This window comes from Tenebrio molitor, chromosome 1, assembly GCF_963966145.1.
Source record: "Tenebrio molitor chromosome 1, icTenMoli1.1, whole genome shotgun sequence".
Taxonomy (NCBI): Eukaryota; Metazoa; Arthropoda; class Insecta; order Coleoptera; family Tenebrionidae; genus Tenebrio; species Tenebrio molitor.
In genome coordinates, this window is record NC_091046.1 from 31,569,341 (window position 1) to 31,583,176 (window position 13,836).

At 34.3% G+C, this 13,836-nt stretch overlaps 1 protein-coding gene and 2 long non-coding RNA genes across 4 annotated transcripts in view; 1 reads left to right on the top strand and 2 right to left on the bottom strand.

Moving 5' to 3' along the window:
- The window catches only part of LOC138136804 (uncharacterized), a 50,998-nt gene that overhangs the window by 11,537 nt on the left and 25,625 nt on the right, over positions 1-13,836 (bottom strand). The window lies entirely within an intron of this gene.
- On the top strand, positions 4,484-7,189 carry LOC138130821 (uncharacterized). The gene is made up of 2 exons (XR_011159653.1): positions 4,484-4,937; positions 4,998-7,189. It is a non-coding gene; the product is annotated as an uncharacterized lncRNA (long non-coding RNA).
- On the bottom strand, positions 5,931-7,816 carry LOC138130811 (uncharacterized). Of its 2 annotated transcripts, none has more exons than XR_011159651.1 (3): positions 7,542-7,816; positions 6,867-7,183; positions 5,931-6,812 (listed from the first exon to the last, which is right to left on the bottom strand). It is a non-coding gene; the product is annotated as an uncharacterized lncRNA (long non-coding RNA). The 2 variants fall into 2 exon arrangements; XR_011159650.1 differs by having other exon boundaries at positions 6,903-7,183; positions 7,542-7,813.

The window sequence follows — 13,836 nt, forward strand, 5'->3', positions numbered from 1 at the left end:
TTCAACTCATTTTGCAATTTTCAAAATTATTCTTACAAAAGAAATAGTTTTTAGAATATTGATTCTTGAAAATACAACAGCATTTTTGAGTGAAACCAGAATTAAATGCAGACATTAATAAATTAATTATAACCAAATACGGTCCTTCAGTAAATTTAAAAGTATAAATATAGAGAAAATCAGAATTATAGCTTCAATAGTTGAATTAAGACAGAGACAGAGAAATGTAGTTTTTGGGACTACACTTCAACTACGTATAAAGGCCGTTTGCAAAGTTCGGTCCTATTAAAAAAAAGTTGTAGATGACCATTTCTTATGCCCCAAAATGTCCTCTACAAGATAGTATAGGTCTGATTTAGTTATACCTCGGTATCACCTACCCTCAGAAATAAGCAAGCTATAATGCATTCATTTTTGTAATGACGAACTAACTGTAACTTTTTTTTGTTAGATTTTTTTACAAAATTAATGAAAATTCGACAGTTGGCAATGATTTAAATTGTCATATTATTGTCTTATTGTCACCAGAGATAATTGTCACTGCCAAAATGAATGAATTTCCAAAAGGGAGTAAAGTATCAATAAACAAGCAGACGAAGCAGCACATTTTTAAGACTTTCATCAAAATAAAAGACATTTCTCATGGAGATAATGGAAACGTAAAGTGCAAAACTGTAGAAACAGTGGCGGATGTTTTTTCGGTAAATCCTAATCTAAAATAAAACTCTCCCTAAGTGCTGTACAGGCTTCAGTCCCAGAAGTATGTACAAAATTTTAAATGAAGAACAAGAACAAGGCTTATGGGAAACTTTAGCATCCATAACATATACGCTTGCCCGATATCGTTTTCTGTCTACTGGCTCTGCATTAAATTTAAATATGTGTAAGCATTAAATCATTAAATTTCAATTCATTTTGATTATTCATTTTATCTTAATAAAAAAACTTCATTCAATTCAGCTAATAAGTTAACACAACATTTATTGACTCTGAGGCGGTACGAAGTTCGCCGGGTCAGCTAGTAATATTAATAAATTTCAATCTGACCGACAAAGTGATATTGCCAAGCAGTTAAAACTGAATCGGTCAGTTATTTCAAAAACAATTTCTTTGTACTATCAAAGAAGAAGTTTAGTTAATGTTCCAAAATCGGGAAGACCTCGAAAAACCGCCAGAATCACTGACAGAAAAATAGGAATGTTGTCAAGGCAGAATCCATTTTGGGATGCAGTAAAAATAAAAAAAGAAATTCTAAATGTAAGTTTGTCAGTGAGATCTATTAGACGTCGACTTAATGAAATTGGACTTTATGGAAGAACACCAGCAAAGAAACCATTCATTTCTGTTAAAAATCGAAGAGCCTAGTTACAGTTTGCAAAAGAGCATTTGAATTAGACGCCGCGCCAATGGAAAAACATCCTATTCTCTGATAAAACTAAATTTAACTTGTGCAGTTCTGATGGCATACACTGGATAAGACGTCCAAAGAACGAAAGATTCAATTCTAAGTAAACAAGGGGTACCGTTAAACATGATGGAGGTGGAGATGAAAATTTTGTGGATACTTTTCTGCTTATGGGGTAGGCTCATTAGTCAATTACATCTCATAGAAGGTATAATGGACAGATTTGTTTATTTCCACATTTTGCAAGAACAAATGCTTTCGTTTACAAAGGACAATATGCCCCTTCAATGGACATTTCAGCAGGACAATGTCCAGAAACACACATGAAATATCGTAAAGGAGTGATTTTTAGCAGAAAAAGTGAACGTAATGAAATGGCCGACCCAGAGTCCCGATTTAAACCCTATAGAGAACCTCTGGGACCACCTTGATCGGGCAATTCGGAAAGAAAATGGAGGAAGATATGAATCCAGAGAAGATTTGGTGGAGGCAGTACAAAGAGCCTGGAACAACATAACGTCAGAGTATATAAACAAATTGATTTTTTCTATGCCTAGAAAATGTGCTGAAGTATGTTAGCTTTAAGAAACGTAGGTTAGGCAACTGTGTTAGCTAGTAGGAGTAGTGCGGGTGGTATGTGTTTGCGGCACAGGGCGAACCACCCCTACCCTTGTAGGAGGGAGAACCGCAGCTGGACGGTGCAAGACCGGACCGCGGCCTCTTCCTCAGGCAGCGCTCAACGAGACCAGTTCGATTTCTGTTATCTTTATCTACCTTTATTGTGAAATACACATATTCAATTACTTCAGTATTTGTTTGCTGACAACCCCCTTTGAGCTTCTCCAGAACCACCTGACACGAGTCCAGAGAGGAAGACGAGACCCAACAAGTAATAAAACATAATGGCTATTCTACTTGTTATGAATAAATAATTAATGATTATATAAAATAATTGTTCATTTGTTTCTTTACTTTTGACCGCATATAAAATAAATCAATTGATTATTTCTTAAACTACTTTTTTTTTATAACAACTTCTTTGACTGTATCTTTCAGGTCCTTTACTACAATGTTTTTTTCCTAGTCTGATTTTAAATAAAACGCATAAAAAGAAATAATACTTGTTTTTCAAGTGTTTCTTTACTTTTGGCCGCTACTGTATATCGGCCAACTCTCAACACCAAACCACTCATCTCTTACTCGACGTGTAGAATTGTGACGGTCTCTTAATGCCATTATTCTTAAATATCGGTCATTTAGTATACAGGGTTATTCACGAGAGGGGTATTTCTGAATTTCTTTTTACGGCAACCCATTATACACGTTGCAACAATATCTTGATTTAAAATTTTGAAAATAATTATAACTGAATCCACGATGGCTCTTAGTTCTGTGATTGATTCTGTCTCTTTGACGTTAAAGCAAAAAATCTTTGTCAATTCGAAAAATGTGTTTTTACAATAACGACGAAAAGACTGACATGCTCCTCATTTATGGAGAGTGTGGAAAGAATTCTGTCGCTGCTGCGGATGTTTAGAAGCCGATGGTAGACACTTTGAACACCTTTTACACTAAATTAATTTGTTAATTTATTTGTTGAATTTTGATTAAATACAGGTTATCTGTCAATCTGACATTTCTCACAAATCTATCCAACTTACTTTGATTTCTAATTTAAAAGAAATAACACATTTGATTTAGTAGTTACTGACATTGGTATTGTTGGTTGCGGCAAAATAAAAATTCAGAAGTACCCCTCTCGTGAATAACCCTGTATTTGTTACACTAAATGTGGCAACATTTAAAAACATTCAATGTATCCCAATGATCCCAATGGTCTTCAAATATTTCATTTTTGTTGTATCCATGGAAATAAGAAAGAAAAATCAGAGCCATGTTACCATACGTTATTTGAGGCAAAACCGACCTAAAACTAGGTAAGTAAGTAAGTAGGTAAGAAAAGCTGAAAATAATGAAGTAAATAATTGCAAACCTGATCACAATCATTCAGAATTATTATAGGATTGACTAGTAAAAAACAAATAATCAAAATCTTTTTTGATATTTAAAATAAACCAGATCAAAGCTGCACCTTTTGAGCCCCCATATCTTCAAATCTGAAAGTCATAGCCCTATTGGTCCTACTCTATTCCACTAACCAATAGAGTGGTCGCATTTCGTTGCAGGATTTTGTAAATGGCGCGCGTAACCTCCTACCAGGAAAAAATATACTATAGTCACAGATTACTCATATAAGCAGATAGTGCACTTGACCAGCAATGCATTGATTGTAGCGGTCCAAGATTCTTGCCGCGGTAGCTTTCGTTTGGTTCGCGCGAATTTAAAATGTGAACCGATCGACGCGGAATTCTAAAATTGTAAATAAAGCAAATAAAACCAATATATGAGTTTTAATCAATTCTATTGATGTTATGTCCATAAAAATGATACAGAAAATAAAACCAGAATAAAATATTAACGTAATATATTTTTCAGAAAGAAAAAATAATAAAAAAAAGGAATACAATTCAAACAAATCAATTATTCTAAATAAAACAGTCAAAATGGAAACGGGCTAACCCATACAAACTTAATTGTGGCATGAAATAAGTTTAAATTTTGTTGTAGTGAATTTAATCCACAGTTTTATTTATACGAGGGAATTTTTAAAGCCCGAGGAACGAGGGCATAATTTCTAAACGATTCAAACAAATATTTATTATTCCTTAAAGGAAATCAACTAAAAATTGTGTCCATGCAAATTTAATTAGCTATTTTGATGTTGTAAGGGTTACTGTGTATATAATCAATGATTTTCTTTAATCAAATAATGTTTGATACCATTGTTTGAATAATTGCTTGGCAGATTTTTCACAAATCCGGGCCATAAAGGCCAATTTATGCCCTCATTTGGGGGCGTATAAAGACGATTATTGACCAAAATAGAATAAATGCTCATGTGGACATATAGTTTTAGAGAATAATCTAAGGGTTTTAACAAAACCAACTAAACAGGTTTTTAAATTCGTGCGAACCAAAACAGAGACTTGCGCACTGAAACTGGAAACAATTCGAGGTCCGAGTGCACTATCTGTTTATATGAGTAATCTGTGCTATAGTCAGGAATTAATTGTTGGGGTGCGTTCATGAAATTCACTCGAGTAACTCTGGAGTAACCCAAGGCGTTTATGACAACATCTGCGTTAACCCAAATATCCGGATAGGGCGTTCATAAGGACACCTAGGTTTTGCACCCAGTTAACACTTTTAACCCACCTCTAGCGATGGGTAAAATTAACACCACATGCGCACGGTGGATGTTGTGTTGGTCAACCGCGTGGTCATTTCATTTTGTTACCGCCAATATTTTTGAATGAGGTTAAGTTGTTGTTTTTATTTGCAAAACGATTTAGCTATTTAAAATATTATATTGAAATGGCTACTTCAATACCTAAATATTCCTTAGTTAAGGATACTGAAGGGAACAATATGAAAAATGAAAATGGGTTGTCATTAATGTATGATGAAACAAGTTAATTATTTTAGACCTATCTACCTAATTGAACAATAAATAGAAATAATTAAATTTTAGATAATTGTTTGGTGTATGTAGAGGATGAAGACATAAGTCAACCTGTGGAATCCGAAGCTGCAATTCTTAGTGATAAAACTTCAAATGATGAAAGTTCAAAGTGTGCAAGTACAAGTTACCAAACGGATCTTCCTGATATAAATAACAGATGGGAACATAAGGCAATTCTCATGTTAATTGATCAATATAAATCGTCGCTATCATTATTTACGTCGACAAGTGTGAGAAATGATGTAGTTTGGAAATCCATTTCAGCAAAATTACATGAAAATGGTTTTAAATATAATAGAACTCAGTGCGAAAATAAATTTAAAAATTTGAAAAGACAATACCAAAAAAAAATTGATAGTATGAGAAATACAGGTGCTGCTTCAGTAAAATTTGAGTATTTCAGTCAATTTGATGAAATCTTTGGGAAAAAGCCAAATGTCAATCCAATTGCAATAGCTTCATCTTCTAGAAGACAGACAGACATGGAGACCAAATTAATAGAAGATGCATTAGAAGAAAATACATCAGATTCAAACAACAGTAATATTAAAGATGTGCAAGATAAAATAAAGAAGAGGAAATCTAAAGCCGAGAAATTCTTGGAACATATTCAAAACACTGAAAAGGAAAAAGAACAGAGCAAACGATTTCGTCATGAGCAGTTGATGGAAATTCAAAGAGAAGCCATACAAGTATTTGCCCAGAAAATGGATAAATTAATTGATAAATTGTAAAAATCAAGGTTGATTTTTCTTATTAAGTAGATATTGAGGAAAGTTTGTTAATTTTTTTTTTATCAAAGTTTTTATTTTGTTTCATAAGATTGTTTATTTTTTTATTATTAGCTTGTTTTTGTTTTTTATTATTATTGATAAAATTGTAAATTCAATTTTTTTTCTTCTTTTTATTGAAAAGGTTTGTTTTTGAATGTATGCGCAATAATTATGAAAATTATGTTTATTGAGAAATAATTTCATTGATTAACAATATCCACTATCCACTTCTTACATAACTTTTTACTATTAACGATGATTCCATAGAAAATCTACCAGAGAATCCCTAATATGTCGCCCATGTGGCTCCATAGCTGCATTATCAGCATTTTGATCATCATTATCTAATTCTCGACCTTCGTTTATATATTGGTCAATTAAGTCATCATTGTGTAGCAGGCAAATGTTGTGCAATACACATGCAGCTAGAATTGTTTCCGGAATTAAATCAGTCCGATTCATATCAATGTATTTCAGTCTTCGAAACCGTCCTTTCAATAATGAAAATGCTCTTTCAATGACTTGTCTTCCTTTAGATACTGCAGAATTATAATAAATCTGCCTTGCAGTTAGGTTGCCTCGGTTGATGTAAGGTGTCATGAGCCATGGTAGTACAGGATATGCTTTGTCTCCCAAAATATACTCATTATGTGGAAAAAATCTTTGTGGGTGATTTTGAACACCTTCATAAATGTGAGAATTTCTGAAAATGCGATTATCACTAACTGAACTGGGATATCCCACAAAGCAATCTGTAAATTGTAAACAGGGATCACAAACAGCTTGCAATGTCATTCCATAAAAACACTTTCTGTTTATATAGGATTCAGGATTTTCTTTTGGAGCTTTAATAGCAATGTAAGTTCCATCTATGGCTCCTATAGCATGTGGGAGTCTGCATAAGTTTTGAAATTTGCGTTTTAATCCCTCTATCTCATTTTCTTGAGGCCATTTTATCAAATTTGGTGCAATTCGGCATAAACCTTTAATTATTCTGACAAAACATACAGATAGTGTAGACTTGGCCAAGTCAAATCTTTCCCCAATAGATCTAAAAATTAATAACGTTCATTACATTACTTTATCCATTTATTACATGCATTACTTTCAGATGATAATTTTGTATTAAACTTGTATCTACCTATATGAATCAGGTGTGGCTAAAAGCCAAATTACTGCAAGCAGTTGTTTTTCAGGTGAAACGTTTGGAGGACCAGAAGTATGTCTTATTAAAATAGGATTCATTATCGACAAAAGATGTTCGAACGTTTCGTAAGTCATTCTAAAATGACTTTGAAATTCGGTCGAATTATAATGGGCAACAACATTTTCCACATATACAGTAATACGAATGGGTTTTTCTCCTTTCTGCAATATTAATAGCAAACCATTGTTGACCACGTCACTTTCCTCGTCATCTGACTAAAATATTAGTTTATTTAACGAGTTCGTGTGTAAATTGGGCTCTTTATACCTGACTGGGCTAGTTTAAACGCGAGTGAAACGAGCGTTTTAAAAGCCCACGAATGCCATAAAGAGCCCAATTTACACACGAACGAGTTGAATACAATGTTTTTTTGTTCGACGAGCCCCTTAAAGGCTTCAAATCGCTTAAAATCTTTAAAATTAACTTGACATTTCGTTTTGACAAGTTGTGACATTTATCAAAATCCGTTCACACAGGAGAAAATTCTCAAATTCTGACAGTGTCTAACAAAAAAACACGTTTATGTCTAAATTATGTCTATTTTTTAATACATATTTAATTATAGGTACAAACCTCTTGGTGATTTAAAAAATTCTTAGCAAATGATAATATGTTCATTGCAATTACTTTTTTAATCTTATTACGGTTACTATTATTATTCATGTTTTTTTTTCAACTTTTAACCTCTAAATGCCGATAAATGGCAGGTTGTGTGACAGCTCTGAATTTTTAGGTTTTTACTCGGGAGCGTTCATTGAATATGTCGACCAGTAAACTACTCGACGCCATACTAACACAACTCGTACTCTACTCGGGTAGTGTTTCATAAACGCACCCTTGGTGTTTATAAGGATGAAAGTATCTACCTGAATCGTTTGTGACAAATCTGACAAATTGAATCAAAGTAATGACATTTATTGAAAACGCTGTACCCTGTGTGCGTTAACATAGAATAGCGTTAATTCACCAGGTTACTTAGGTACAAAAGTCGATTTTGTAGCCTGAGATAAAAGAATAAATAAAGTGGTGTCCCTCAAAGTGTAAATAAATGTAGAGCTAGTAGGTATGTGCAAAATTGTGGAAAAACTGTATCCAGTGGCGGTTTAACACATTTGCCGCCAGTAGGCTATTCAAATTTTGCCGCCCCTTCTGACCTCTGCATTTCGATACCCTACACGGACAAAAGAAGGTGAAAGAAAATATTTTAGAATTAAAAGACTAAAAAATGATTCTTTGTTTTTAAAATAATCTAGTGTACCCAAAAAAGAAGACGAGTCCATAACTCCGTTATTTATTGGAAGATTTTAATTATCTGGACACCAAATTAAATGGTTGTTAATAAGCTACAAAATGGCCTAAAAAATTCAAGTATAGCCCCATAGGCTTCAAGGGTAAACTGTCAAAATATTTTTTTTCAAATGGGATTACATACAGGTGTCCCAGAGTTGCGAAAAAGCTCCATAACTTGTTTGTTATTAAAGATATCAACTTTTTTTTAATTCTAGATGATAGCTACGCTTCTACTGCATATTCGGAAAATATTGCGGTATATATACAGAGTGTCCTAATATTATAAAAACACTAAAGTTATGTTTTTTAAATGGAAACTACCCAGTTTGATTTTATTCTTGAATTCTATGCTAAATTATGAATCAAATTTATACAGGTCGTTTTTACTTATCTGCCATCGTTTTTAATCAGTGGCGCTTTTTTTACCAGAATTTCGAATTGCAGGGGTCCCTTCGAAAATTCGTACCTTCCAAATCGTTGCACATAAATTAAAATGATTAACTCTGTTTGATTTCTGAATGTTTGCTGCATCTGCTGAGTGTTTACTCAACAACCTGCTTAATCGCATATGCCTACTGCGATTTTTTAAACATAACGAATTAAAAATGTTAAAAACTCATTTTTTTCAAATGGCACCCCGTATTTATTATTGCACTGGTCGAAAGCTTTTTTGACAAGCTTTTGAACAATATAAGGTTTGTATAGTCGAATCTGAAAATCTAGGTTGCTATCCTAAAATCGCTAAGTTTGGTGCAATTTTTCCGTTAAAAAGACAATACAAAAATCTAGTAGGCCTAACAAAAGATAATCACACAATATGGTCACTCCATAAAGATGAATCAACCAACAAAACAGTGTTTAACAATTAAACATTTACCACCACCGCGAGGTCAGCACGGGTTCGAGTCCCGTCGGGAAAAGGCGCCCATGGGTGTATAAATGTTGTTGTGTATGTCTGTGAATGTGAGGTGGAATGGGCGTGGGTGGCCGGGGAAAGTGCCCCGGAGCCCCGTCGCATCACCTGAGAAGGCAAAGGAAATTGGAATGGAAAAAACGGCCGACCGAAAGGTGCCGAAAAAGCCGTATGGCTAAAAACGGGAATGGCAATTAAAAAAAAAAAAAAAAAAAGTGTTAAAAATCGCTTTGAAGTTTTTCTTGTGACAAATCTCGGTAGGTACGTTCAAAAAATCCATGGAAATATTGTTCAATGTTCAGCCCACATTGCCTCGAAAAATGAAATTGTCTCAGATTTATCTGAACATGACAGTATCAATGAATTACTCTGCCATTTCTATTGAAACACCACCTGTTGATTTTTCCTAAAATTTTGCAATGTGTACTCTCGTGTCAAAAATGGATTACTTCCTAGGATTTAGGGATATTCGTTACTAGGTTGCCATAAATTTGGTTAGGTTGGAGGCTATGTGGTTTCTGGTGACAAACAAAAGATATCCCAAAAATGTAAGACAGCAAATTAATTGTAAGTGATTAATTTTTCGCTACGTGATAGATGATTTTTCGTTTCACAATCAATTTTGGTTACTGGCGGCATATTTATTTGGATTTAATCTCTCAATTCAAAGTAACCAACCTTAGGCATTCAAAATAACTTTTGAAAATTCTAGTTACACACAACATGAAAAACGTTATTTCCCTAAAAGTTCGAATTCTAGGGAGTAATCTATTTTTGACACGAGGAGTAACAGGTCCGGTTGATTGTAAAACGGTTTTTAGTGAGAAATTTTAAATTTTGACATTTTCTAGTTCCTGAAACGTCAAAGCAAATCACTGTCAAAATAAGTATGTCATATAAATCAATTATTTAACTATGTATCTACATATTTAGCAATTATTTATGTCGTCGACTCATCGTGCATTCTAAACGTAATGTTATACCTATTACATATACAGGGTGGTCCAACACTTACCATTTTTGCGATTACGCGGTTTCTAATTATCGAAAAATTTTTACGCTTGGCTAGGAAGAGACACACATTATGGAGCTATAAGCCTGTCCCATTATTTTATTTATTATCAATTGGGTTTCGCGTCAAGAGGCGATAAAGTGAAATTAATCAAAATTCAAAAAAATTTTTTTAATCTAAATAGGTTCAAACTAATACAGAAAACAGAAATCTGAAAATAAAAAAAAATTTAAACGCATCACATTGCCGATTTATTTGCAATTAAAGAAGGTGCCGCACAACTGACAGGAATTTATGACGCAGTTACACTAAGTGCCTAATCACAAACCAAACCAGAAGTAAGATTTACAATACCCCATCGCCAAACTGCAGGTACTTACCCTGTCAGGGCCGAACTCGACTATTTTACGCCTAGCAATTTCGGCAAACATTCTGAAGAAATTTTCAAATAAATTACGTAATGAAGTTGAAATTATTCAATATTCAGTTTTCTAAAATATCTATTTTTCATTTAAAGAAAAATCCTTTACTTACTGCGAATCGTTTCTATCATAAACTGGAATTTCACCAGTACTGACCTGAGAAATGGTTTCGGGGGAGCCGACAGCCCTGCGTCAAAAAGATTTATTGGGGGGCCATCACATTACGAGCTGTCCTATTCAGCTCTACCATAAACGGTCTTGGATTCCAGCTTTCTTTAACTTGATATTTGATCGCAGTTTTCACTATTACCTAATTATAATTCAAAGTCGGAAGTGGATCAATCAAAAAGGTGAGGAGTTCTGTAACTAGTAGAGCAAAAAAAAGCTTTCAATATCTGGACCAATTTGATATTAAATCGCTATAAAGTTAGCTCCTTCACAAAAATGTAATTGAAAAAAAATGATCATGCTCAATCATAGAATATTAATTGTAGATTGTGCCTACCGAGTTTCAGAATTTTTGGACAATTATTAAACGTGTAATCGCAAAAATGGTAAGTGTTGGACCACCCTGGTAGGTATATAAAATTTAATATAAAAATCAAGATTGGCAAAAATAGTCAAAAAAATTACTATAAACATCTTTGCCGCGTTGCCAAACTGACAATCAACAGGTGGTGTTTCAATAGAAATGGCAATACATACAGGGTTATTCACGAGAGGGGTATTTCTGAATTTCTTTTTACCGCAACCCATTATACACATGGCAGCAATATCTTGATTTCAAATTTTGAAAATAATTATAACTGAATCCACGATGGCTCTTAGTTCTGTCTCTTTGATGTCAATTCGAAAAATTTGTTTTTACAATAACGACAAAAAGACTGACATGCTCCTCATTTATGGAGAGTGTGGAAAGAATTCTGTCAGCGCTGCGGATGTTTACAATTATATTAAGTTAATTTGTTAATTTACTTGTTGAATTTTGATTAAATACGGGTTATCTGCCAATCTGACACTTCTGACAAATCTATCCAACTTACTTTGATTTCTAATTTAAGAGAAATAACACATTTGATTTAGTAGTTACTGCCATTGGTATTGTTGGTTGCGCCAAAATAAAAATTCAGAAGTACCCCTCTCGTGAATAATCCTGTATACGGGGTGATCAAGAAGGACTGTTTAAGTTGGTAACACTGAATTGTATTTTAAATCGTATAACAGGAGTAACTTTCGGTTGTTGATGGCTTGTCGTTGTTAATGCTATACCTACATCAGATATTTGTCAAATAAACCAACAAAACATATCCGGTTGCAGAGTTATAAATAACCGAATTAAAAAATTTTCTTAATTGTAGTGCCAACTTAAACAGTCCTTCTTGATCACCCGGTACATAAAAAAAATTTGTTACACAGTCTAGGACTGGTTTACAAATCTATGAGGGGCATGATGACCAACTCAATAGATCGGGACCAATGGCTTAACGTGGCTTCCGAATCACGAGACAGAATATAGCCTTTTTTTTTTTAATTTCGCCCTGGGTCGGAATCGGACCCGCGACCCTCGCGTCTCTGAGCCGAAACGGACTCCCTTAGGCTATATTCTGCCTAATAATTAAGTTTTAATAAAGTGCACGGGTTAAGTCAACTTTTATGTCACAAAATAAAGCAATGTCGCAACGTCGGTACGACATCCTGCTTTTAGCCCCTCCTGTGGAAATTTGTCTACTATGTATACAGGGTTATTCACGTAAAAGGGCGCGTACAGACTACGCGAACCGAGCATGTAATGTAACATGTAATGTAATGCTCGTCGCAAAATTGGTGCCACGAACAGCCGACGAACCGAGCGCGCAACGAACAACTTCTATACTCCGTTCACTAATAGATCGCACGCCTTTTCACAGACACGGAGACGAGTGTCTATGCTGCAAAAAGTCGAAGAGCGCACATAACATTTGTTTATCATTAATACATACTCGAAGAATAAATAATTCAACTTCATTCAGATTCACAGCTGTAATTCTGTTAACAACATCATAGCCGTAGGAAAACTACTGGCGAGAGTGCACGTTTCTCAGGTCCTCTCGGGCTGTTGATGTTGCAATGGAAACTTAAAAAAACGCGCGTTTTTGAAAGTTGGATTTATACACACTGAGGCGTGCTTTAATTAAGTAAAATAGGTTACCAATAAAAAAAATATAACCATCACGGGTGCTGTGCCCGTATTTCGGGATGGTCAGAATAAAATGGATGCCCGTTTTGGGGCCGATTTCTAATTTTACCTGAAAAGGTAGGAGGTTACAAGGAAGGGATTCGTCGCTAAAGTGTGCTTTCAAAATAAAATTTTCATTCTCTGGCGAACGTACAAGTAGTATCTTTTTTCCAGATTTTCGGTCCTATCATTGTCAATAATTTGTCAAAGTCTGTAGGAGACATTCTTGTAAATTTTTTATAGTGTTCACTGATATGTTGAAATTTTAAATCTTGCATAAGTTCATTACCGACGCGTTTTCTATAGAGTTCGGTTCGCCACCAACGTCGCCGCTTCTTCTCTTTTTTAATCAGTTATTAAAAACACAATTATTAAAAACAATTTGGGAATCTGACAGGCGTAACATGCAATTTTATTCGTTTTTGACAGAAGACAGACTAGGAAGACGATTTATCCGCGATAAACATTTTTGATTGGATGAAAACAAGCGCTGAACACCCACGTTTGAAGTATGTGGGAATTAATCTGTAGTAATATTTAAACATCGGATTGATTTGCGAAGCTGATGGCATGCTCCATCTCGACTTATGCATTTTTACAACAAATTGACACAATTCGCATTATTTTAGAAAATGTGAAACTTATTTATTAGTTACTGTAAAGAGTTGCTTTCAAAAATAGTAACCTATTTATTTTGTTCAGCATAAATGAAATGCATAAAAAACTACAGTGTTCCATTTGACAATCAAGACCGTTTAAATAAGGGACAAAAACTAATGGTAACTGAAATTGTTGGAGATTAGATTTATGAGTTTATGACTGTGGTCAGCTCCCTTTGTCGAGATGCGTTTGTGAATGGCGCTTTGTGTTCGTCAGAAAACCGACAGTGAGCGGAGCACTGCGAACCGTTCGTGGCGCGCATGCGCTCTCGAGGTTTACAGCTTCGCCGTCCAAATCAGACGAACGCTTCCTTGTAATTTATTTAAAGAGTGTAGTAACTTATGGTATGTATTTAA